General features: G+C 40.3%; 2 protein-coding genes across 2 annotated transcripts in view; both read left to right on the top strand.

Annotated features, from left to right (window-relative positions):
• LOC129720852 (nucleoside diphosphate kinase 6) overlaps window positions 1-27929 on the top strand; it is a 124005-nt gene that overhangs the window by 90344 nt on the left and 5732 nt on the right. The window lies entirely within an intron of this gene.
• LOC129720850 (pickpocket protein 28-like) overlaps window positions 2500-27929 on the top strand; it is a 143220-nt gene continuing 117790 nt past the window's right edge. Inside the window, exons 1-2 of the mRNA XM_055672684.1 lie at window positions 2500-2659; window positions 2721-2808. The gene's annotated coding sequence lies outside the window, so the exon portion shown is untranslated. The remainder of the gene's footprint in view (window positions 2660-2720; window positions 2809-27929) is intronic.

Genomic DNA, 27929 nt, shown 5'->3' with positions numbered 1-27929 from the left:
GCACAATTTTCGCCCTCTTTATCTCCAAATCGTTGACAATCTTTGCCTTCTCGCGCTTTTTTGCTTTCTTCTGCATCTTTCTCTGTCAACCTTCTCTCGAGCTTGCAGTGCTTCTGTATCAGGATGCCAATGAAATGCGTGGGATAAATTCAAGAGTTGGGGCATAGAGTTTTTGTCTTCTAGAAAAATGTCCTCAGGCAAAACTTCAAGCGGACTTTGGGAAGAAGAGCCTCAGAGTGACCAATGAAAAAAATGCACATGAAACTGTCTAGATGCATTATGCAAAATGCATGAAACGTTGAGATCTGTTATTTTAAAACAATTTTTTTTTTTTCGAAAAACTTCGATCCTGGGACTTTAAAATTTTCGAGCTGGGGTCAATGTAATGTATAAGAAATTTTCTCATGGTCCGTAAAATAAATTCAACTGACACTCTGAATAAACAATTTGAAAAAAAAAAATTTAGCTACTGTTTGTTTTTGATATTGAAAAAATCTGAGAAATCTTTAACAAATAGCTCTTCAAGGTGGCGTCTTTCCCCAACAAAATCAAGTAGTCAAAAGGTCCAACACAGAATGAAAAATTTTTTTTGCTGCTTGTGGTTAAAATCATACCAAAAATCGGGAAGTACGAACCGGGTAGCTCCGTTCCGGTCCGTTTCGAAATAAAATCGAGACTCGAAGTTTCCGGTCCTATTTGACTTTTGGCTGGATTCTCCCCGATGCGATGTCGAACACTATTCACAAGAAGTTTCAATACGCCTCCCGCGACGCTGATAACTTTTTGACTTCTTTAAAATCTGACAATATATGTTACGGAACAGTAAATTTATCCACCTGATCAAGCCTGATTTTATTTGACGCAGATCTTGCTGCGAAGCCGCTGTCGACTTTAACTGAAACCAACAACCAGCTTTCCCCTATCCGGCAGAATCATGCCAGTTAGGAAAACATAAAAAAAACAGGGTCTCATGTTGACATGTCCTCAGAAACTGTTGAACAAATAAAGCGGCAGACATGAAGGAGGATGATTCTCCCGGCGTGAAGCCTAATTTCCCGGTTTTCCCGTATTTTTTTCCCGGTGATTTAAAATTCCCGGCTTTTTCCCGTTTTTCCGGTAAAGTGGCCACCCTGAGTAAATGTATTTATCAAAAATTCAAAAATGATCTCAGCTATAGTATCGATACTTCTGGTATCGATACTTTTTGACCGATATTTTGAGCATCTCGATACTTTTGGTTCTTCGGGTATCGATACTGAAGTATCGATACTCTCCGTCGTATCGCCCAATGCTAACTGAAATCAGCTTTCGATGATTTTTTGTGTACAAGCTGAAACATTTCGCAACCATAACCTATTCTCAAAGTAACACAAAAATAGGTTAGGCATCGGTTTCAAGTGACACCGAACTTGTCAAGTCGGTTGATCAAAGTGGGCTGCTCTCTGTTCGCTGTTCCACTTGTGGTAACGTTTAATGTTTGTCACGTGCGTTCGTTTTGCTCGATTCTCGGAAGGATTCTTTCTAAGCCGGAGCGATTGGCTTCTCGGAAAGCCTGCAGGCGCGGGACTCATTTAACGAGTATCAATTGGGCCCAATTGCACGCCAAACAAGCGTAACGGGATACATCCTTCTCTCGGCGTGCGTTCCGTTCGAGTTGGTTGTCTGCTTTTTTCTCTTTCAATGGGTCCAACTGGAAATGGCCCGTACAAAGGTAGAAGACAAAAGTCCGCCTCCAGGGGAGGACTGTTTCTTCTAAGAATGAAAAAAAAATCACTCCGCGTGAGACACTTCAAGCCGTGGCAATCTAGGTGTCCGCTTCTCAGGGGGATTTCATTCAACTTGAAACTTCCTGTCCACGTTAAGTGCCTTCCACGCCGAGTGGCGAGGTTAAGCAATTATTCCAAGCCCAGGCCGCCCGAAGAGCCCACATGGAGAGTCTTTCAAGTGCGTTCGTACGTACGGACATGATCGAGGCTCTTCATTGTGAGTATGAATGCAACTGGGGAAGAAAAAAAAGCTGGACAAATAGGATGCAAAATGTGCGTATCGGTAGGTCGATTGTCACACGAGAGTCCGGACAGTTGTAAAACTTGTAGAAACTATTCATAAGAAAAGGACTCATGTGAATCGTCAACTTGAATGGCCGAACAAATTGCAGAGAGTTGAATGAAAATTTTACGGCAAACTCTTGCAACATTGTTTGCGATTTATATTCACCTCAAAGTCGCATTTGATGCAGACAGAAAGCTCATCAATTTGCACTATAGACACTATATATATATAGACCTGCGGACTGAATCGCAGCGAGCCAAAATAACTGTCAAACGTGCGAGCCAAAATGTACATAACGAAAAATTTGTATCAAACAAATAACAAGAATATAAAAAACCAGTGCTGCTGTCATTCACTACGCAGGTCTATATATATATATAGTGTCTATAATTTGCACTGGGTGTCAGATACAATTGTGGTGAGTTGCAGCTGCCGGTAATTCTAATCGCAGCAATCCGTCGGTGCTTAGCATTTTTTTTTGGCAAAAAGTGCTGTTTGATGGCGAAATCTGTAAATTAGTGATTTTGGAAGAGAATGTTTGTCCAACATTCTCGCATGTTTCGCCTGTCGGATTATTTAAACCAATTGTGTGAATAAATTCTAAAAGGTAAGTGAAAGAATTGTTCTAATTTGCTGCTGCCTGATGACAAATTTGTTTACTTTGCCAGACACAAACAATTTAATTGCATAATGCAGAAAGTATGAAATCAACCAGTAAAATGTGTTTATAGTTGCTATGAGACTGAACAAAATAAGGTAAGTTCGTCTGAACATTTTAAAAGTTTTCTTTTCTTGGTGCAAACTATAGGATGTTCTAATTCCGAAACCGCCCCAGTTTTTCGATCTTTAAATCTAGTTTTTGTATTATTGAGAAACATGTTACAACCAAAAATCGAAACACGCAAGTTGATGCTCCGATTTCGAGAATTTCACTGTAAACATTATTCTTGTTTTCCCCGGAACTGTTTTTTTTTAATATTTACCCATGCAGCTATTAGTAAAATTTTCTGTAAATATTTACAAAATTAAAATAAAATACAGTACAACGTACCAGAATTTCAAAAATTACTTATATTTGGTCGACGTGCGACCAGACCGAACCAAGCGCCAAAAACATTATTTAGAGTAATCGGCGATCAAAGTTCACTCACCCCGTATGCTTCCTGCAAACTACTGCAGAGAAATTTTGTTATAATACCATTATAAACTGTTCAAATGATTTCGTTTCTTCATGAAATATAGATTATCAATTCTAACATCCACTGGTGTTAAAAACTCAATTTTTTAAAAAAAATGGCGCTTGGTTCGGTCTGGTCGCACGCCGACCATTTATTGAACCGATTGTACAAAACGATCAATAAATCGCACGCAAACCCAATGAAGTTCTAGAGTTTCTAGATTTTTTAAAATTGATAATTTTCTAGATTATCTAGATTTTCTATAATGGTAGGTTTTTCTTAGTTTCTAGATTTTAAATATTCATCAAATTTTCAAGAGTTCCTAGATATTTTCGATTATATGAAATTTTTAGAATTTGTCTATACTTTCTGGATTTTCTAAGCATGATAAATTTTCTGGATTTTCTGATATTTTTTATTTTTAAGTTTTTCTAGATCTATTAATATGAAAGACAAGTTTTGTGTGTATGTTTGTGTGTATGCTCCAGCATAACTCTTGAATGCCCGAAAAAATTTCTACCAAACTTGGTACCTTTTCCAAAGGTATTTGAAAGGGGGAGGGACAATCCCTCAAGAAGGTAGGGGTTAAAAATAATGATTTTTCGTGCATTATGGAAACTTTTTAAATTAAATCGATGACTTTCAGGCCTTTGGCGATGTCTGAAGACCTTTTTTTATTGCCGGAGACCGGAGCATGATGTCTAATGCTTTTTTCAACTCTAAGCTGACGACTTCCGGTTTCTAGGAAGTAGTATAAAACTGTATAAAATATTCATTTATAGTGGTATTTCCGGAACCGGCATGCCGCTCAGATACAGGAAATCGTCCGATGACATTTTGAAATTAGAGATGGCGTCTGCCGATTTCTCGAAATATGCGAGTATGGAATATTTACTAGAATATGCAGGTTTTCGAAATCGAATCATGAAACGCGGTGCCTCGCCAGCTATATCTATATCGCCAGCGAGACTAGGTATCGCAGCCCTAGTAAGGGAGCATACCGAAAGTTAAATACTACGAACAATCCAGATACAAATACGGAACGGAATAATCGGCATGGACCTAGACGAACGAAAAAGGACAACGATTGTTGGAAACTCGGTACTTGAAATGTAAGGACTCTACTCGAACCGGCACGCGCAAGTAGGTCCAAGAGGTGCAAGTAGGTCCAAGAGGTGCGGTGGCCGAAATCGGGAGAACGCGAATTCCGGGCAGTAGATCCTATTGCGGACACTTCATTTTAGTACCACATCTACTATAGCGGCGGCGTGAAAGCAGAAAGAGGAGTCAGTTTCGTGCTAATTGGAAAACACATGACGCGTGTCATTAGATGGAGGCCAACCAGTGACCGTATATGCGTGTTGAGAATTAAGGGCAAATTCTTCAACTACAGCTTAATAAATGTGTACGCACCGACCAACGAGAAACCCGATGACGAAAAGGAGGAGTTCAATGAGCTCCTGGAAAAGACATACAATGAGTGCCAGAGTGCCCACACGATATAAAGATTGTCATCGGAGATGCAAATGCACAGGTCGGGCAGGAAGACTTCTTCCGCCCCGTAACTGGTAGGGAAAGCTTCCACTCTACTACGAACGACAATGGCCTGAGGCTTGTTAATTTCGCTGCAGCTAGGGGGATGGCTATCTGTAGCACTTATTTTGCACGCCGGAACATACGTAAGCAGTAGGATGCACCCGAATGGAGAGCTTGAGGAAAGAGTTAAACGGAACCTGAATGAACAGTGGAGGCACATCCACAGTTCGATCAGCACTACAGCGCGAGAAGTGTTGGGTACAACTGCGGCAGCTGCGTCCAATGAGTGGTTTGACGCTGAGTGCCAGCGAGGGACGGAGGAGAAGAACCCTCCCAGGGGTCACATGTTGGCCATGGCTGTGACTCGTCAGAGCGTGGGTAGACATCGAGATACCAGAGCCGCTGAAAAGAGACTCCATCGCCGGAAGAAACGATAGCATTGGGAGCGTATTCTTGCGGAGGCGGAAGGTTGCTTCTCCAGGCACAATGCGAGGATCTTCTACAAGAAGGTCAACGGAATCAGGAATCGAAACGTGTCAGCCCCTGTCATGTGCAACGATAGGGAGGGGAACCTGATAACCGATAAAACAGAGGTGGCCAGGCGTTGAAAGGAACACTTCAGTGTGCTGTTGAACGGTGAGGGAAACAGTGGAGTCGAAAGGAGCAGGATGACTATTGAGAATGATGGTCAAGCTGTGGATCCATCATCCATGGATGAGGTGAAGAAAGCAGTGCAAGAGCTGAGAAATTGCAAGGCAGCCGGGAAGGACGGCATTCCCGCCGAACTCTTCAAGTTCGAGAGCGAACATCTGTATCGTGCCATCCATCGGATCATGCTGAGAGTGTGGTCTGATGTAGAATTGCCCTCGGACTGGTTGGAGGGTCTCATATGCCCGATCTACAAAAAAGGTCATCGCCTGAACTGTAGCAATTATCGGGGCATAACTCTTCTCAATACCGTGTACAAAATTCTGTCCCGCATCCTGTTCCACAGACTAAGGCCGTTGCAGGAGACCTTTGTTGGCGAGTACCAATGCGGTTTTCGAGGGGGACACGACGGACCAAATGTTTACCTTGCGACAAATCTACTATATAAAAATGGAATTCCGTAACGCTTGATCTTATTGATATTATTCCCTCAGTCTCTGAGGTGTATAGTAATCATCATCATTTTGAATCGTTCTAAATCAAAAATAATAAGCGGAGACAAGTAGGTTTTTAAACATGAAAATGTTCGCTGATATTCAGGAAAGACATTTGAGAAAAAATAATAGGTATCTAATTCCTATAACTTGAGATATTATTCACAAAACTACGTAAAACATGCAAAATTATGGTTTTCTGTGCTAAATTCATCTTTAAATCAAAATTCAAAGCGATGACATATGATTCTTTTTTCACTAAAATGTTTGTTAATGTTCAGGAAAGACATTTGAGGAAAAATAATTAGTATCTGATCACTAAATTTAAGATATTATTCACAAAACTACGTGAAACATGCAAAATCATGACTTTTATGCTGAATTTACCTCGAAATCAAAACTCGAAGCAGTGAGCTGTGATTTTTACTATAATAAAATGTTCGTTGTGTTAAGGAAAAATATTTGAGGGAAAAATAACAGGTATCTGATTATTTGAAATTTAAATATTTTCCACAAAACCACATGAAAAATGCAAAACCATAATTTTTCAGGCTCAATTTGGCTCTAAATCATCATTCAAAGCGATAACACGTGATTTTTCCATTAAAATGTTTGTTTATGTTCAGAAAAGGCTTTTGCGTAAAAATAACAGATGTTTAACTACTGAAAATTGACAACAAATCAACAACATTACGTTAAACAAGCAAAATCATGAATATTTGAACTAAATTTGCCTCTAAATCGAAATTCAAAGCTACGATATGTAATTGTTCTTCATTGACATGTTTGTTGATGTTCAGGAAAGACATTTGAAGAAATATAATAGGTATCTTATTGCTAAAAATTGAGATATTACTTTAAAAACTACGTAAGTTTGAAGATGATTTTCTGCATACAGGAAAACACATTAAAATGCTCTTTTTGAAATTTATATATATTATACATATAATACATGCAAAATTTTGACTTTTTGAGCATGAGCTCAATTCGCCTGTAAATTGTTTTTTTTTGAAGTAGAATACTTCTCTCAGGAAGTTCGGCTACATAGGGATGTGAAATGAAAATCTAAAACCGAAAAAAGTTAAAAATATGTCCAATTTCAAATGCTAATAAATCGGTTAGTATCCGATGGATTTCCTTCGTTCTTGCAGAAATAGATTGGAAAATCTTTTAAGATTCTTCCCAAAATAAGATAGTTGGAATTTTTTTATTCACACTATTGTACTATTGAAAATAGTCAAGCCTTGTCAAAACGGAAATTTTGACCTCTGATTGATCGTTATATGATTGCTTCCCAAGCACGGTCGACAGAATCATATACCTTGCAATTGAAAACATGCTATTTGGCCTATATAAGAGCCTGTTTCAGCCGAAGCCGCTCATAATAATTCTAGACAGCGACAACAGCAGTCGTCCTTTTTTAGCAGCAGCACCAGCCCTGTGGTTGGTCACCACGTCTCAGGAGCAGCGCGGTTTTTCTCAGCGTGTGTCGCCAGACAGCCATTATTCCCCCCGTGTTGGGGCAGCATGAAGATTGCTATCAGGAAATCCAATTTTGGAAATCAAAATGCCTTTTTCAAGGCAAATTAACAAGTCATTGAAAGTTAATAATTTTCGACAACGCAAGCAAGTATTCTGTGTTGGATCCTAGCAATTTAAATTTGTCGCACCCGTCTAATTTACTGAGTGTGAAATAGCTTCCACAGTTCATGTTGTCCGTGTATCTTAATTCCCCCACTGTTAGGGCAGCTCAAAGATTGTGATCAGCAACCGATTTTGAACCGCAAAATGCCTTTTTCAAGGCAAATAAACAAATAATTGAAGGTTAAAAACTTTCTGGCATCAACACAAGCAGACATTCTGTGCGGGTTGCACTCAAATTGTGTTGTAGTTGTCTAATTTTTACTTTATTGAGTTAACCCCCCCCTGTAGGGGCAGCGCAAAGGCTGTGATAAGCATAACCGACTTTGAATAACAAACTGCCCTGTTAGAACGCGTTCACAAACAACGTGAGCGATGGGGCGAGAAACTTGCCGTAGGTAAATAAACAACTCTCTTTACGGCTGTTCGGCATTCTGGATTTTGGCAATCAAAACTTCTGCTGGCTGTCTGATTTTCAGTGTGAAAACAGCCTTCAACTTCGTGTCAGAGTGCCTGACTACGATTTGTTTGAGTTAAATGTTTACAAAATTTTACAATATTCCTCTTTCTCCCATTCAATAAAACAGGAAATACGATGCCTTCGTCATACGCAAGTTCACCATAACTCCCGCTATCGGCGTAACACAGAGATGCCATCAGCGTCATATCCGATTTTAAATTCAACAACAAACTGTCATCTTTAGGACAACCAAACAAATGAATTGAAGATTTAATGTTTTCTCGTTCTGAGCTTCAACCAAAAGTTAATTATCTTAATTTGAATTCACATGCACTCTGACTGTTGAAACTTGATTGCGCCGTAAAGAGTTTGTTTTCCTATTTATATGTGCAAACTGAAATTGAGTAGTACTTCAACTTCATTTGCACAGAATTTTCAATACTGCCAATGAGCGGTCAACATTTATTTGCTAGGAAGAATGACTGACACGCAAGCAGCCGGGTTATCTTTCTTGTAAAAGTATTCTACTTCAACCTTGCGGTCGTGGCTTTGCACACAACCCTTCTGTGATTTTTTTTCAATAAAATGTTCGTTGTTCCTTCAACATCTGCAAATATTTTCTTGCAGAAGAATTTATGTTTTAATTTGGTGCGAGTCGAGCAGAAAAAAAATTACATATCTGATGTTTTCGTAGTTTTGTGAATAGTAACACATTTCGGGATTCGATATTTTTTTACTTTTACCAAAACTAGATCTTGGGACATTTGGCTGGAGGAAAGGCCGCATTTCATTGGTTTGATCTTTTTTTTAATTTCTACGTAGTTATGTGGATTAAAACGTTAACTTCTTCTCAGACGTGTTCTTTGGACACCAACAAACATTTTCGTTATAAAAATTCACATGTTATCTCTTTAGATGTGATTATATAGGAGAACTAAGCATGAATGGTTACGCTAAATTTTCTTACTTTGATTTATTTCTTCTAAAAGTTTCATAAAAAAAGGTTTTACTGTGAACGATTGACGAATATCCAGTTATCACCCGAGTGTAGTATATTCGGAACTGGGATGACCCCACATAACATTTTCTAAAATAACGGCTTCTGGTTTCAGGAAAATAATCTAAAGTGGTATTTGGCCAACAATTTCAATACTTCCGAAACTTCCGAACTCCATACGTCATTTTGAAATCCGAAATGGCGACTTCCAGTTTCTGTAAAACATCCCCAAATCACAAAATGCAATCCAATATGGGTATTTACGTTCTGTGCGTTCTCAGAATGTTAAAGTACTTAAAGTGATGATATACGTATAAGATAGTTGTGCTAATAATGCAATGAATTATGAAAATGATTCCTAATTTTGAAACTTTTGATCCCGAGCATCGCTGGGATCGTTCAACTAGTCCTCGATAAATTTCGAGAATTCAACTTGCAGACGCACCATCTGTTCATAGACTTCAGGGCAGCGTACGATTCAGTTAAGGGAAATGAGTTATGGCAGATTATGATCGAACATGGCTTCCCAACAAATCTGATTAGGCTGATACGTGCCACCCTTGAAGGCTCTACATCATGCGTCAAGATAGCCGGTGAGATATCGGACTCGTTCGTGACGTTAGATGGTTTGAAGCAGGGTGACGGGCTGTCGAACTTATTGTTCAACATTGCATTGGAAGGTGCTATACGGAGGGCTGGTGTGCAGAGAAGCGGCACCATCATTACGAAGTCGCACATGCTTCTCGGTTTTGCGGACGATATCGACATCATTGGTATCAACCGTAGAGCTGTGGAAGAGGCCTTCGGACCTCTCAGGAGGGAAGATGTGAGATTAGGGCTTGTCATAAACTCTGCTAAAACGAAATACATGGTGGCTGGCAGAGTGCGTGGTAGTCCGACGGATGTTGGTGCTGAGGTGGTGTTAGATGGGGAAACTTTTGAAGTAGTCGACTAATTTATTTACCTGGGAACATTAGTGACATGTGACAACGAGGTTAGCCGTGAGATAAAGAGGCGGATAGCAGCCGCAAACAGGGCCTTTTACGGATTACGTAAAACACTGATTCTTCCAGTGGCTCTCTACGGCCATAAATCACTGACGCTGAAAGAGGCTGATCGAGGAGCTCTTGGTGTTTTTGAGCGTAGGATTTTGCGTTCAATCCTTGGCGGCAAACTAGAAAATGGTGTTTGGTGCAGACGCATGAACCATGAAGTGTACCAGGCATACAAATCGGCGGAAATAGTCAAGCGGATAAAACACGGCAGGCTTCAGTGGGCTGGGCATGTAGCGAGAATGCCGGATGAGCGTCAAGCGAAGGCTATATTTAGCAGGAATCCCGATAGAGGTCGTCGACTTCGGGGTAGACCCCGCACTCGTTGGATTTGTGCTGTCGACGAGGATGCACGCGAAATAGGTGTTAGGAGCGATTGGAGGATTGCAGCCCAAGACCGAGGGACATGGCGACGCATTCTGGATTCGGCACTGGATCGATAATCGGTCTGTCGCCTTAAAAGTAAAGTAAGTAAGTCACCGTGAAAGTGATACATTTGTGTGCCTCTTTTCCAATCGGAAGGGATGACCCAAGCAGAAATCGGTTAAAAAATTGAGTGTGCGGACTGCAGTGTAAAATGAACATGAGCCTTAACTCTATGAATAAAATAATAAAATATCCTTGGATACGGAACATTCAAGAATCAAAAGATTTAGGAATAGGCACACTGCTCACAGCATGTTTTTTTTTCAGATAAAATATTGTTTACGTTTAAAGTGGGTTTGAACAAGCAGTATTAGCAGTATGTGTATGGAGCATGTCTTCATGATGGATTGGGGAGTAACATACAACAGAGAAAAGTTGCCACTGCTGTTTATCGACAAGGGTGTGAAAAAAATAATAAAGAGTATTATCTACAACACATCATTAAAGACCATTTGCTGCCTTGTGCCAAGGAATTTTTTGGGAAATAAAGTTTCTGCTTCAAACAGGATTTAGTACCAGTGCATAAGACATTGGTTGTTCTGAAGTGGTGCAGCGAGAATTCACTGATTTGGATCCGTTGGACTTTACCTTCTGACTTTGGACACTTTTAAGAACCGTCTGCTGAAAATTTGGGATGAAATGCCGACTGAAGTCGTGCGAGTGGCTTGTGATAGTTTTGACAAGTGTTTGCGAACCATATTCTGAAGCAAAATCGAAAGATTTGAGTTAAACTGATTCAACTGTAACTTTACTACTCTATCATGATAGTGAAAGAGAACTAGAAAATAAATTTTCATCTGTTTCAATTCTATGGCATAAATAAAGTGTGTCACTTTCACGGTGACACCCTGTAGATTCCCTAGATTATCTAGATTGGCTAAATTTTCCAAATAAACTAAATTTTTTAGATCCCCTAGATTTTCTAGATTCTCCAGATTTTTTAAGGTTTCCTAATAATACTTAAACAAGCTGAAAACCAAGCAAAAATCAAATTAAGCCTTTTTGTCTCTTACACCCTTTGGCGTTCGGAAATAATTTTGGCCTGAGACATTTTTACAGATCAAAAAAGTTTAATTCTCCGAACCAACACCGCTCATAGAGCTTCGAGTTTGGCACAAGCGCTTAACTCTGTTTCGGCCAGCTGTCGCTGTGCCCTTTTGTGCTTCAATCTGGTCGGCGTTTGTTTGTTTGGTAAAAATTTACTCCGAACAATTGATTTGTTTCGTAACAGGATTGAACCATCCTCAGTGCTCTGCTGTCGTTCTCATCCTCGTCGTCGTCGTCAAAAGGATCGCACATTTGACACCGCTAAGGAAAAAAGATTTCCGGTCTTGCAGTAAAAAGAAACCGATTCGGGTTTGCTTGACTAGCCACAGAGACCGTGGAGCGTTACCGCTTTGATGAGCAGCGCAAAAACCGAAGAATTTTTTTTTTCGTTTTGTTTGCCAATTGATATTGCTTAACAAAGTGTGGAATATTGAAGGAACAGCTTTTTCTCTCAATAGTTGTTCTGGGTAATAAATAGCTGACATCTCACTACGGGATGCCGTCTGTATTGTAACGGAACGCAGGAGGTTTCATTCAATTCCACGTTCAATTGTCTGATGCGTTTTTTCTTCGCTCTATTTGTTGTAAGGTCGGTACTTTTCCGAAAAGACGACCGATTGAGGTGTTGTTTGTTTTGTTGACACGACACTTTGTTGGTTTCTGAAAATTAGTATAGGGTAGTAGAGTGAAGTATAGTAGAGCAGAGTACACGCAAAATTTGTATGCTGCGGAGCTACATCAATATTGTGTGTAATGTATTCTAGGTATAACACAACTTTGGCCAAGCGAATATTCATACTAATAATGGTGTCTGGGGTCGAGTTTCAGCCTCAGGGCTTCATCCCGAATCCAAAAATGGTATTTGGCCAATTGGGACTGTTCCTCAGGAACCGGAAATTTGTGTTATTGTATTTCCAAATGACGTCTGGAGTCGGTTCCCAGGCAGGTTTCGTTCGAAATTTATGCGGATTTCGAAATCCAATGGGATTTTTAAACGCTATGTATCCCCCGCGTATAAAAACGCGTAAAATTTGAAATCCACTTAAAAAAACGCATAAAAAGCGACTATAGACAGCATTTTAGTTGAGCTAAATATTTTTTAGTTACAAGTTTTCAAAGGTTTTTATACTTTCCGCGCAGTTTTTACTTCTCTACTTTTGCGTGTAGAGTAGAGAGTAGAGAATAGTAGCAGAGTAGAGAGTAGCAGAGAGGAAAGAGTAGTAGACAGTAAAGAGTAGCAGACAGTAGAGAAAGGTGTACAGTAGAGAGTAGAGAGTTAAGAGCAGTAGAGTGTAGAGAAAAATAGAGAGCAGTCGAGAGTAGAGAGTAGTAGAGAGTAGAGAGTGGAGAGTATAGAGAGTAGAGAGTAGAGAGTAGAGAGTAGTAGAAAGTAGAGAGTAGTAGAGAGTAGAGAGTAGTAGAGAGTAGTAAAGAGTAAAGAGTAAAGAGTAAAGAGTAAAGAGTAAAGAGTAAAGAGTAAAGAGTAAAGGGTAAAGAGTAAAGAGTAAAGAGTAAAGAGAAAAGAGTAAAGAGTAAAGAGTAAAGAGTAAAGAGTAAAGAGTAAAGAGTAAAGAGTAAAGAGTGAAGAGTAAAGAGTAAAGAGTAAAGAGTAAAGAGTAAAGAGTAAAGAGTAAAGAGTACAGAGTAAAGAGTAAAGAGTAAAGAGTAAAGAGTAAGGAGTAAAGAGTAAAGAGTAAAGAGTAAAGAGTAAAGAGTAAAGAGTAAAGAGTAAAGAGTAAAGAGTAAAGAGTAAAGAGTAAAGAGTAAAGAGTAAAGAGTAAAGAGTAAAGAGTAAAGAGTAAAGAGTAAAGAGTAAAGAGTAAAGAGTAAAGAGTAAAGAGTAAAGAGTAAAGAGTAAAGAGTAAAGAGTAAAGAGTCAAGAGTAAAGAGTAAAGAGTAAAGAGTAAAGAGTAAAGAGTAAAGAGTAAAGAGTAAAGAGTAAAGAGTAAAGAGTAAAAAGTAAAGAGTAAAGAGTAAAGAGTAAAGAGAGAAGAGAGTAAAAAGTAGAGAGTAGAGACTAAAGAGTGGAGACTCAATAGTAAAGAGTAAAGAAAAAATAAAGTAGAGAGTAGCGAGTAGAGAATAGAAAGTAGAAAGCAGATAGTAGAATTAGAGAGTAAAACAATACAGAGTAGATAGTAGATAGAAAAATGTATATTAAAGAGTCAATAGATAAAGGGTACAGAGTATCTACTATTATCTTGACTGCATGTTTCAACAGAAACACCTATCTATGAACAGCTTTAAAAACAATTCAGGAAATGCATAATTAAAACTGCTCAAAAAAACCAAAAACCCATCCCCGCCTCATCGTAAATCACTGCGGTAATTACGTAATTTCGAACCTTCGCTGGAGCCCAAACTTCGATTCTCGCGGGAACGGGCCCGCCAAGCATGATGATGCCATCATCAATTAGCGCCCTGATCGCAGCAAGCGCCACGCTGCTGCCGATAGATAGGTACTTAATTTCTTCCATTTCCGCTAGTTCGCTCAATTCATTTCTCCCGCCCGTACGAACCTCTGCAGGTTGGCGCGTACACTGTGCGCATGGCCTGCTGTGATTTCCCGCACTCTTGTGCGGGAGCGGGTTGTTTTTTTTTTCATGGTCGTGCGTTCGTCATTGTCGTCAATTCGTTTGCCACAGCTCAGCTCGCGTCATCCGCGTGTACGGCACAAACCGAAAAAAGCCCCCAAAAATGAGTTCACTGTGCGATCACACGATCCTACCACTACCGCCGTGACCGGTTCGACCCCGAGTCGGACCCGGACAAACTGTGGGCGCATGTTGCAGGGGACAACAAAACAGCCCGCAGTCAAGTGGCTGGCAATGCGTATATCATTTTATGGCTTAGCCACTTACAATCACGCGGTCCTCCTCTAACCTGTACGCGTCATCGGCCCACCGCGTTCCGGAGGCCTGTGCCGAGGAACTGCTCCTGTGAGAAAGAATATATTCTTATTTAATAAAGCAGGTGTATCGCAACCTCTTTATTTTATCACTATTATTATTTATTTTGTGAGAACTGTGAAGTAAGCAAGGTTCTCACGCTTGTAAAAGAGATTTTTTTCGGTCGATTTCTTCCATATTCCGGCTGCGTCCACCGGTAGGCCATGCATAAGGCGGTTGCTTGATGTTCAACTCGGCATGCAAACACACACACAGAGCTAGGTTGTTGTTATGTTTTTTTTCGGCCTTTCGGCGGCTAACCACGGCATGGATATTCGCATCACATCCAGTTCGTACAGGAAAAAACAACGCGTCTCAGTAGCCCGTGCACCTGGTAGCAATTTTCGAACTCTTTGCACCCCGATTGTTGGGTTGCTTTGTTTTTTGTTTTTACGTGCCACCGTTTGTGCCGTCCCACTGCTGCCCGGAGATGACGGCGACACCGCCATCGCCGCCACCGCCGCCGCCAACTGAGATCTACCGACTTCGGCGTTGGCACGGATCCGCACGCAGCAATGGAAGAAATGTTATGAATATGTCTTTTTAGCTGTTGTTTTCTTGACCGTTTTTTAAATTGCTTTTTTTGCGAATATGCACCGAAATAACAGCGGCGCAGTAGCCGGCAGAGAGTGTTACAGATGGCTCATTTTCCCACGGATCCACTCGACCCAGCTTGTTGTTTCTGCTGCTGTTGCTGCTGGTGCTGTTGCTATAATTAAGGATATATGAATCGTACTCATGGCGGAGAGTCAATTGGGAATGGCACAGAACAGATGGAGGGGAGGAAGGGCGCTGGATGCTGTGTGGAAGCGAACGGAGTGCGGCCGGATGAGAGATGGAATCAATTGATGCTGGCTGGCGTTAAGTGTGCTGCGGCGGCGCACAGATTTCCGCAGCAGGCGTAGCCACAAACACGTGGTGGAAGAGCTATGAAATGGCAAATCACTTCACCATCATCACGTACCGGCCGGATAATTTGTGGCTCGCTAAGCGAACGATTTTCGGTGGAGATTGAATCGGGTAGATTAGCTGCCCGTGTGTGATTGAATTAATTGAAGTGGTGGGTGATATTAGGCTAGATAGAGGACAGGTGCCGTATCTTTTTTTCGGCTAGCGGGGAGGCGGACTTGATTGACGTCATTGGTGGAATTTGTTTATCGTCTGTTTCGAATCAAACACAATGCGTCTCCTTTAAAATTTTCTTTGAAATTTCTGTCATTATTAAAGTTTTCAAAAATTTTACCCTTTTTTATCTGAAAGAGCATTTACTGAACGCAAATTGAGCATTGTTTGAGGTGCAGATTTGTTTGGTTTTGCTCTCGAAATGAATTATTATCGATAAGGGGAAGGTGGTATAATATTTATAATATTCAGCCACGGTTTACTGATGTTCTAGAGTAAATGAAGTAAACAGAAACATGGCAGTCGAACTGTTGTTTCCAATAGATAATGTCATCAAAGCAATGAATCGAGTGCTTCACGTCGTACTGATACGCTTTTTTTTAAAAGAAATCAAGTTTTTTTTTTAAACATCAAAAACTGTGGAGAGTATTGAGGGAAACTGTACAGAAAAAAGCAGGGATCCGAAAGAGAAAACTATTCTACTCGAAGATATAACTTGTAAACCGACAGTTGAAAATATTGGTCAATTGACACTGGAGAAGGTGGAGTACAACAACTGTGCATTAGAGTGCCAATGAAAATCGATTTTTCGAATATCGTTTAGTGGTAGGGCTCAAAAGTTTCGTCTTCACGTGCCTCGAAGCGGTCAAGATTTCACGAAAAATATCGATGAAAAAAAGCACATGGAATTATCAATAGCGGATTTTTGTTGTTGTCATATGTCTTAGAAATGCATGAAACGTCGAGATTTGGCTTTAATTCGAAAAAAAATTCCAAAAAAAACAATTCCCTGGGTTTTTATAAGCTTGGGGCTAATGGCATATATAGAAAAACCCAAATTTAAATATATGATTTAGAATTTGTGAACCAGTACCATAGGCCAAACCCATAGGCCAAAAATCAACTTCAGACACCATTTCAAATTTTTGAATAGTACCTTCCAGTTTCATTACCCAATGTGAGTTTTTTTTCAGGAACCGGAATAATGCTTAGAGGCTGGGAATCAACTCCATAATTCATTTTGAAATCCGATTTTGCAACTTATGGTTTCTGGGAAACAAGTTTAAATTGCTAAATTCAATCCAATAAAGGTATATTCACTCTTTGGGTCCTAGAATATTGATGTTGTATTTGAAGTAATAATTGAAGGATAAAATGTGAAATTTTACGTTATATTTGTGCTAAAGAAATATCGAAATGAAAAAATGACTCCTGATTTCAAACCCTTCAATCAAGAGCAGTACCAGGAATGTTCAAAAAATACAATACATTTTGATCAATCAATTTCGTTTCTTTCCATAACTTTTGAACCACGTATTAAATTGTAATGTAATTTGTTATTTCTACGTTTGAGAGACAGCCCGTAGTTATGTTCGAATAAGTCTTGTAATCTTTGAGTTAATAGATTTTCGTTGTTTTCAGAATTTAATACATAACGGTTTAAATAAAAGTCCGGTTATAATAAAATTAAATGGCAACCAGAACGAATTGAAAAGTCATCGGAACATGTTTCTTTTCACAACTTTTGAACCACATGCCAAACCATTATGAAATTCTTCAGTTAACCCTTATCTAGCCAGTTGATTTGATACCAATATTGTAATATTGTAATATAGTGATGTTTCGTGATTTTCATATTCTGAAACATTACAGAGAAAGTTACACTCCGATTACAACAAATTTCAATGGGATGTCATGAGGCAGCTAGACCTTTTATTTGACACTAATTTTGTGAAAATCGGTTCAGACATCTCTGAGAAAAGTGAGTGTATTTAAGTAATCTTCGGAATATGTTTCTTTTCATAGCTAGATTTCACATTTTTTAACATACCAGGCAAAGTAAAAGCTCGATTATAAAACAAATCAATAGAGCCTTATGTGGCAACTAGACCTTCCATTTGACACTGATTTTATAAAAATCGATCCAGCCATCTCTGAGAAACATGAGTGAAATTAAACAGCGTTCAGAACAGGTTTCCTAGATAGCCCGTTCATTTGAAACCCATCCTGTTCAAACCGGTTGTGTAGTTTCTGAGATAATGATGTTTCGTGATTTATACATTTCGATACATAACCTTTAAACTAAAAATCCGATTACAATGAAATTGTCTTATGGGGTAACTAGACCTTTATTTGCGATTAACTTCATGAAAATCGGTCCAGCCATCTCTGAGAAAAGTGAGTGAGAATAAAAATCTGCACATACACACAAAAAAAGAAAAGGAATCGGAACAAAAGAGTGATACTTTTGTGTGCCAGCTATTATTTTAGATTTTCTGAAAATATTGCACCATTCTGTTAATCCATATTCATATTCTTCATATGATACCCAACTAAATGATATTTTTGATAAATTTTCACACTTTTCTGATTAGCCCAATCATACAATTCTTTTGCGCTTGTTTACAGCACTTGGGCTTGATGTATTCCATTTTCACTTTATTCATCTTCACGGAATGCAAATTTTTAATCTCTACAACTCATTCTCAGACAGTTTTCCTATACAACCAACGGTTTCTGGGCTACAATGCTTCGAATCAAACCTATGCCAAAAGGCATACGCCCTTCTAAAATATAACTCATATCCAACTCTTTTCGAAAACAAAGATCATTGCTTTGATTTTACCTGCGAGTATTAGAATGACAGCCGCGGTAGTAATTAATTTAGGTAGGCATCGAGACAACTCGTGCTAACTCGATTGATTCTTGTAATGTTTACCTAGACTTTAGCTAAAGCTGTTCTTTACCTAATGCCCAATATAAACAAACCCAAAGGCGGTTATGGGCACCAATCTGCACTCAGCAGTTGGGCACCGTTTATCGGTTTCTCACTTCCAAAATTTCCACAAATCGACCTCCGACAACATTTGGAGTTGTAAAATGGCGACTTCCGGTGACTGGAAAACTGCCGAAAATGACCAAATACTACCTAATATGAGTGTTTTCTAGGGTGGTTTACCGGTAAAACAAAAACCGGTAAAACTGAGATTTTTTTCAATACCGAAATACCGGTATTGGAGAGGCGAAAAAACTGGTATTTTCGGTATTTTTCTTAACATTGAAAAAAAAAAACTTATCACAATATTCATAAATCATTATGGGGCTAATGAATGCTACCAACTTAGGTAGGCGTTACAAATCACATAACGGTATATATAATAAATACATTTAGACAGAAGCAACATTGAATTTAAATTTATTTTCTAAATAAAACAGCTTATCTCTTTACACACTCATACTTACAGGGGCAACTAGTGAGTTTCTAACCAACTAGTTCAACTACAAATTCTGAAAATCCTAGTTTGAGGCAGTGATCACAATCATGGTCGCGAGAAAACGCTAGTCATTATTCGTTTTGTGCTATTTCAAGCTAACACTAAAAAAATAATATATAGATATAAATTTGGATTCGGAATTTATTTTTTGTTTGGCATCTCCATGTGCATTGCACAGGTTGAACCTAGTTATGGACAAGTTGCTCTTGAAACAAAGTGTTTACAGGATGGAAAAATCAATCAATAAAGAATTTCATCCTAAAAATTACTGCCCCTTGGAAAAGTTACATTTAAATAGCTACAGCATGGTCGAAGCTTCGTCGCACATACCGCAGCGGATTTAATTAGCAATATTTCTAGCTGAGAAAAATGTTTTCTCGGGTTCAACTGAATTTGGACGAACTGTTCAAAGAGCATCGAACAGAATAGAGAAGTATTTACCTTCGGATTCTTGTCTAATCATTCATTTACTTATTTGTTTTTAGAGATATTGTTTCTCTAAGAATTTTGAAGTTATTCAGTTTGGCGAATGTGAAAGAAAATTGAAATAAAAATCTGCATGTTTTTTTGTTCCTATGAGTTTCGAAATTATGTTCTTCGTAATCATATCACAGGATTCATTCATTGAAGTTTTTCAAACACTGTTGAATTTATCCAGTGTTGTATCTGGATCGTATACCACATGAGATCAAAACAATGGTCGCAGTGGTCCAAATCATACATTCTGGATCGTAATGAAGCATAGGTACTCATGAATGCAGAACCATAATTATGCAGCGACACGTCCATAGATGCAACCTGAGACGCTGAGCAAAATATAAATTTAAAACCAAAATTCATGTAAATTTTTTAGTTTTATTTTAAATAGTACAGTGAGAATGACTTGCGTTTTTCGCGGACATGATTGTCCTTACTTCCCCAAACTATCATTTTCGGAATTTTGTAGTTGAACAAGTAGGTTAACAGAACACGAGTCGCCCCTGGTTTGTATAAATCCGAAAAAAAATAAAAATACCGGTTTTTTACCGGTTTTACCGGTTTTTATTTTTATGAATACCGAAATACCGGTTTTTCGAAAAGTCGGTAATACCGACCACCCTAGTGTTTTCTAACCAGAATGACGCTCAGAGGCTAGAAATCGTCTCCAAATGCCATTTTGAAATCCAAGATGGTAACTTCCGGTTTCTGAAAAACAGCGGCAAATGACCAAATATGGGTATTTCCGGAATTGTTATGATGCACTGTAGCTACAAATCGACCTCAGACAACAATATGAATTGTAAGATGACGATTTCCGGTGAATGGGGAAGTGCCGAAAATGACCAAATACCACCCAATATGGGTGTTTCTTTAACCAGAATGATGCATGGAGCTAAAAATTGACTTCAGACACCATTTTGAATTGTAAGATGGCAACTTCTGGGAAACAGCCGAATACTACTACCTATGAATATTTCCGTAACCGAAACAATGTATAGAAGCCAAGCATTGACCCTGGACACCATCTTGAATTCGAAAATGACCACTTTCAGTTTCTGGAAAACAACGAAAATAACTTGGTTTGAAAGACACGATCTTACCCCGGCTTACGGTAATCGAATCATATATAGCACCGTGCAATATTTTTATTGCATTGGTTTGTATGTACGTTTTTATGTATTTTGATGCAAAACACATTTTCCCGAGTTCGGATACATTTCATCTTAAGGTGCAATAATGGCGCCATTTTGAAATATTCAGTTATTGAAAATTCTCGATGTCGACACCATTTTTTTTTTGAAACCAAACATCAAAATTCTAAGAGTTTGTACAAATAATAGCATTTTTATACGCATCTAAAAAAAACTGATCCCAAATAAGACAAACACTGCCATCAAAACGGTGATTCTACGAAAACAGTTTTGGCATGGTTTGGCGAAATGACGTCAAAAACCTAAATTAATCCACCTAGCGGTCAGACCCAGCCTTTCTCATTCAAACTTATTATTTGCAAAAATAGATTTATATGAACGCTTCAATCCAATAAATGTATATTCATTTTGAAGGTTCTAAAAAATTGCTGTTGTAATCCATACATATAAAAATGCAGTCCGGTCTGTCTGTCTGATCCATAAAGGCTCGAATACTATCGAACCGATCGACGTGAAAATTTGTATGTAGAGGTTTTTGGTGCCGATAAAGGTTCCTATGATAGTTTGAGACCCCTTCCTGTTCTGGAAGGGAGGGGTCCCATACAAATGAAACACAAATTTCTGCACATCTCGCGAAGTAATCAACTGGCAATATCGGGTTTCCGGAAAACAGCCAAAAATGGCCGATTTCCACCCAATATAATAATATTCGGATCTAGAATGATACACAGAAGTATAAACTGACCACAGATACCATTTTGAATTCCGGCGACTTCCGGTTTCTGAAAAACAGCAGAAAATAACAAAATACCACCCAATAGGAGTGCTTTTTAACTGTTTATTTACACACAGACTTCGCAGCCGACTGTTCAGTGTACAGGACAATTGCGGGGCTAGCGCTACGATCCTACTGACACTAACAGTATCTCCCGAGCCGAGACTCGAACATACGACGACTGGATTGTTAGGCCAGTATCGTACCTCGAGACCATCTGGGAGATCTTGCTTTAACCAGTATGACGTTCAAAATCAAGAAATTTTTCCAAATGCCATTATGAAATCCCAAATGGCGACTTCCGGTTTCGGAAAAACAGCGGTAAACGACCAAATACCACCCAATATGGGTATTTCCGGAATCGTAATGATGCACTGGAGCCACAAATCGACTTCAGACAACATTTTGAGTTGTAAGATGGCAACTTCCGGTTTCTGAAAAACAGCCTGAAATGGACGATTCCCATTATATATGAGTATCTCCGGAGCCAGAAAGATGCACAGAAGCTAAAAATTTATCACAGACACCATTATTGTAGGATGGCAACTTCTGGTTTCTGGAAACAGCCGAAAATGATCGAATAACACCCAATATGGGTGTTTCTTCAACCAGAATGACGCTCAGAGTCTAGAAATTATTACCATTTTGAAATCTAAGACGGCGACTTCCGGTTTGTGAAAAACAGCCTAAAATAACCAAATAGCATCCAATATGAGTATCTCTGGTACCAGAATGATGCAATGAGCTAATAATTGACGTCAGGCACCATTTTGAATTGCTGAATGGCAACTTCTAGGAAACAGCCGAAAATGACCGAATAATACTCAATATGGATATTTCCGTAATCGAGATGATGCATAGAAACCAAACATTGACCCTGGACACTATTTTGAATTTAAAGACGACCACTGTAAGTTTCTCAAAAACAACCAAAATAACTAAATACTTCCCAATATGGATGTTTCCGGTGTCAGATTGATGCCAGAAAATCTGCTGAAAATGACCGAATACCACCCAACATAAATATATTCAGAATTAAGGCGATGTACAGAAGCCAAAAGTCGAGGATGTTGTCATTTCGAAAAAAACAATCATTTCAAACGATTTGTTATTTGACTATGATCATATCCTATGGCCGATTCGTCGTGCATTTGCAGACTTTAAACACATCGCAAGGAATCAATGAATTTGGAACGTTCAAATAGTACGACACCACATTTGAATTATTTTGAGGCCACATATATCGATCAAAGCAGGTATAGTTTTAATAGTTCCCATAACTTTTGAGCCACATATCAAATTGCTATGAAATTTGTTATTTGTAAGCTTGAGAGATGACTCGTTCGTATGACACTAGTTATGTTCAAATAAGTCATGTAGTCTTTAAGATTATAGACTTTCGTTTTTTATTAACAATTTTATACATAACGGTTGCTTAAGTTCGATTATAATCCAATTAAATGGGAAGGTATAGGGCAGCCAAACTTTGAAACCACGTGTTCAATCATAATTCATCAGTTAACCTTTAACTAGCCCGCTTATCTGATAATAATATTGATCAAATTGGTTGTGTAGTTTCTGAGATAATGAAGTTTCGTGATTTTCACATTTCGGTACATTACAGACGAAGTTACAGTTCAATTACAGTAGAATTCAATAGGGTCTTCTGAGGCAGCTAGACCATTCATTTGACACTAATTTTGTGGAAATCGGGTCGGCCATCTCTGAGAAAAGTGAGTTAGTCCAAGTAGTCTTCGGAATATGTTCCTTTGCATAGCTGGATTTCACATTTTTAAACATAACAGGCAAAGTAATGATCCGATTGCAAAACAAATCAATAGGGTCTTATGGGTCAATTAGACCTTCCATTTGACACTAATTTTATGAAAATCGGTCCAGCCATCTCTGAGAAACATGAGTGAGATTAAACAGTCTTCAGAACACGTTTCTTTTCATAACTTTTGAACCACAAGTCCAATCTTCGTAGAATTCAAAAGTTAAGGGTTTTTCAGGTAGCCCGTTTATTTGAAACCAATTTTGTTCAAATCGGTTGCAAGGTTTTGGAGATAATGATGTTTCATGTGGTTTACATTTTGAGACATAACCTCTAAACTAAAAATCCGATTACAATAAAATTTAATAGGATCTTATGAGACAACAAGACCTTTCATTTGCAATTAATTTCATGGAAATCGGTCCAGCCATCTCTGAGAAAAGTGAGTGAGAATAAAAATCTGCACATACACACACATACACACACATATATACATACAGAAAATGCTCAGCTCGTCGAGCTGAGTCGAGTGATATATGCCATTCGGCCCTTTGCAGCACTTTTATACTTTCGGTTTTGCAAGTGATTGCTATACCTTTCTAGGAGAAAGGCAAAAACATCGAAAATTTCCGAATTCTCAAAAATTCAAAATGGCGCCATTATTGGTGAAATGTCTCCAAACGCGGTGAAATTTGTTTTTGCATCAAAATAGATGTGAAAATTACGCATACAAACCAAGGCAAGAAAAAATGGGATTTCCACGTTATGTTCTAATCAACAGCACACCTCGACCGTATGATAGCGCATAACCATTTGTGTGCGGAAAATTAACAGTTTCTTGTGTTTGGCTCACGGTGGTGGTTTTAGGTCTTAATTATGTTTAATTCTAGTGAAATCGTACTATTTATCACATCGGGGATATGCAAATGGAAGTTTATCCAATTTTAAACGAGTTCTATTCTACTAAGACGATCAATAAGAAATTTCATTTGATTAACCCAATTGTTTTGCGCGGAACGGAAAACTTATAATTATCTTCTTCTTGTATACCGGTCCTACAAAATAGAATGATAAAATACCAGATGTATCGTCTCCTGGTAGCCGGATGCCCAGAGACCAAACAGCACCCACATCGAACGCGAATGCGTATAATTAAACATTACACCACCAGCCTCGGTGGATCTAGATTGCTTTCCACTAGCACTTCTTTTGATACTTGTGGATGATGCAGAGGAATCATCGGTCAACAACAAGAATCGAACTAAAATTCACAAAATTCCTTCCTCAATTGATCCACATGAGCATGTTCATTAAAAAATAGTATAGTCAAACCTGGTTTTGTGCAAGAGATAGGGACCGCACGAAATAAATCGCATAAAAATAACTCATTTGAAACATCACGTGCAGCTATAAAACGATGTTTCTACAACATGATGGAAAAAACCTTTTTTTATGCGGTGGATATTCTGATTTAAAATACCTTACTTACTTTTACTTTACTTTTATGGCGACAGATCATTAAGATCCTATGCCGAATCCAGAATACGTCTCCACAAAACTCGGTCTTGGGCTGCTACTCTCCAGTCTCCCCTTACACCCGCTGCTCTGGCATCCTCGTCGACAGCACTCATTCAGCGCGTGCGCGGTCTGCCTCGAAGTCGTCGGCCTCTATCCGGTTCTCTACTAAATATTATCTTTGCCGGTCGCTCATCCGCCATCCGTGCTACATGGCCAGCCCACTGTAACCTGCCGTGTTTCATCAGCTTGACAATATCAGCGTGTTTGTATACTTCGTACAGCTCGTGATTCATGCGCCTGCGCCACACCCCGTTCTCTAGTTTGCCTGCCTCGCAGGATTCTACACTCGAATACTCCAAGCGCTCGTCGATCGGCCTCCTTCCACGTCCACGATTCATGTCCGTAGAGCGCCACCGGGAGGATCAGAGTCCTATAGAGCGCAAATTTCGTATGGATGTGTAGGCTACGGGACCTAAGCTGGCTACGCAATCCGTGATAAGCCCTATTCGCTGCCGCAATCCGCCTCTTCACCTCGCGGCTCACCTCGTTGTCACATGTCACGAGAGTACCAAGATATATAAATTCGTCGACCACTTCGAAAGTATCCCCATCCATCTCCACCGCAGCACCAACACCCGTAGAACTACCACGCTCTCTGCCCGCCACCATGTACTTCGTTTTGGCAGTGTTTATGGTGAGTCCAATTCTCGCAGCTTCCCTTTTGAGAGCCGTAAAGGCCTCCTCAACTGCTCTACGGTTAACACCAATTATAACAATGTCGTCCGCAAAGCCCAGAAGCATGTGAGACTTAGTGATGTTGGTGCCGCTCCTCTGCACATCTGCCCTTCGTATTGCATCTTCCAAAGCTATGTTGAACAGCAAGTTCGAAAGCCCGTCACCTTGCTTCAGACCATCTAACGTCACAAACGCGTCCGAAAATTCACCCGCTGTCCTGACGCATGATGTGAAACCGTCGAGCGTCGCACGTATCAGTTTAATCAGTTTAGTTGGGAAACCATGTTCTAGCATTATTTGCCACAGCTCGTTGCGTTTCACTGTATCGTACGCCGCTCGAAAGTCTATAAACAGATGATGTGTCTGCAGGTTGTGTTCTCGAAACTTGTCGAGGATCTGTCTCAAGGTGAACATCTGGTCCGTTGTAGATCGCCCCACTCGAAAACCGCATTGGTATTCTCCAACAAAGGCTTCCTGCAACGGCATCAGTCGTTGGAACAGGATACGGGAGAGAATTTTGTAAGCGGAATTGAGGAGGGTTATGCTTCGATAATTACTACACTCGAGTCTATGTCCCTTCTTGTAGATAGGGCACATGAGTCCTTCCAACCAGTCCGTAGGTAGTTTACCATACCCTTAGGATAATCTGGTGAATTGCACTACACAGCCGCTCGCTCCCAACTTTGAAAAGTTCGGCCGGTAAGCCGTCCTTCCCAGCGGCTTTGTTGTTTTTTAGCTCTTTGCGAACATTCTTCACCTCGTCCAATGTTGGTGGGTCCACAGCTTGTCCGTCCTCCCCAATTTCTATCCTGTTCCTGTTCACTTCGAAATGTTGCTTCCAACGCCTGGCCACCTGCGATTTATCGGTAATCAGGTTCCCCTCCCTGTCATTGCACATGGCAGGTACTGGCACGGTCCGGTTCCTGATTCCGTTGATCGTTCTATAGAAGCTCCTCGTGTCGTGCCTGGTGAAGCAATTCTCCGCCTCCGCGAGGACGCGATCGTAGTGCTCACGTTTCTTACGGCGATTAAGCCTCATTTCGGCAGCTCTTGCCTCCCGGTATTTCTCCCGCATCTGACGCGTTACACGATTAGCTGCTACTAACGTGTTGGCGTAGGGTCGATTCTTCTCTTTTGTCACCTCTAGGCACTCAGCATCAAACCACCCACTACGCGTGGTTCCCGTTCTCATGCCTATCACCTCTCGCGCTGTTTCGCTGACCGCATCATGGATGTGCTTCCACTGCTCGTTCAGGTCCTCTCCAGCTGGTCCACCGATCCGTCTATCAACTTTCCGAGTATACTCTGCAGCAACTCCTTCCGCTGATAACCTCTGGATGTCCAGATGTATCTTCCTCGCCGATCTCGATTTAAATACATTGGACAACCGGGCGCGAATCTTGCCTACCACGAGATAGTGATCCGAGTCGATGTTTGGCCCTCGAAAGGACCGCACATCTATGACGTCTGAGAAGTGCCGGCCGTCGATCAGCATGTGGTCGATCTGGGAGCAGGCTTCTCCATTGGGGTGTCTCCAGGTGTGTTTCCGAATATTCAGACGTGCAAAATGGGTGCTACAGATGGTCATTCCCCTGGCCGCGGCGAAGTTCACTAGCCTCAAGCCGTTGTCGTTGGTGGTAGAGTGAAGGCTTTCCCTACCAATAACGGGACGAAAGAACTCCTCTCGTCCGACTTGTGCGTTCGTATCTCCGATGACGATCTTTATATCGTGTTGTGGGCACTCTCCATACGTTTTCTCGAGGAGCTCATAAAACTCCTCCTTTACGTCATCGGTTTTATCGTTTGTCGGCGCGTACACGTTGATAAGGCTGTAATTGAAGAATCTGCCCTTGATCCTCAATACGCATAGACGGTCATTAATAGGCCTCCACCTAATGACACGCTTCATTTGGTTTCCAAGTAGTACGAAACCGACGCCCCGTTCCGCTCTATCGCCGCCACTGTAGTAGATGTGATACTTGAAAGAAGTGCCCGCGGTCGGATCGACCGCCCGGAATTCACGTTCCCCGGTTTTAGGCCACCGCACCACTTGTATGGCTGCTACCTCCACTTTTGCCTTCCGTAGCTTTCTGGCCAAGATGCCCACGCGTGCCGGTTCGAGCAAAGTCCTAACATTCCAAGTACCAAGTTTCCAATCGTTGTCCTTTTTCGTTTGCCTAGGTCTATACCGATTGTTCCGATTCGTATCATTCTCTGGATTGTTCGTAGTATGTTTATTTTCAGCATGCTGCCTTACTAGGGCTGCGATGCCTAGTCTCGCGACGGGGCTGCCGTCTTGGGTGTAGCTGGCGAGACACCGCATTTCATAGTTCAGCCGTCCGCTCCGGATCAGTCGCTGTTTGAGCCGCCCCTGACCTGGGGAACTGACGCTCAGGCAAGCTGCTCTCCAAGGAGAACAACTCCCCCTTCCCTGTCAGCATACGACCAAGTTCCCACCGGTTAACCGATCTTCCCTTGGTTGCTCGTATCCCAGTCGGTACCACGTGGAGGTAGGGATAGGAGTACCTGGGCATTATGCTATGGACCACACTGGGGTCTATTTTATGCCAACTAGTACGGGTGTACTGCTGGTACGCATTGCCCAGCCGTTTACCAACCG

This window comes from Wyeomyia smithii, chromosome 2 (assembly GCF_029784165.1).
Source record: "Wyeomyia smithii strain HCP4-BCI-WySm-NY-G18 chromosome 2, ASM2978416v1, whole genome shotgun sequence".
Taxonomy (NCBI): domain Eukaryota; kingdom Metazoa; phylum Arthropoda; class Insecta; order Diptera; family Culicidae; genus Wyeomyia; species Wyeomyia smithii.
This window is presented reverse-complemented; position numbering and strand designations above follow the sequence as displayed.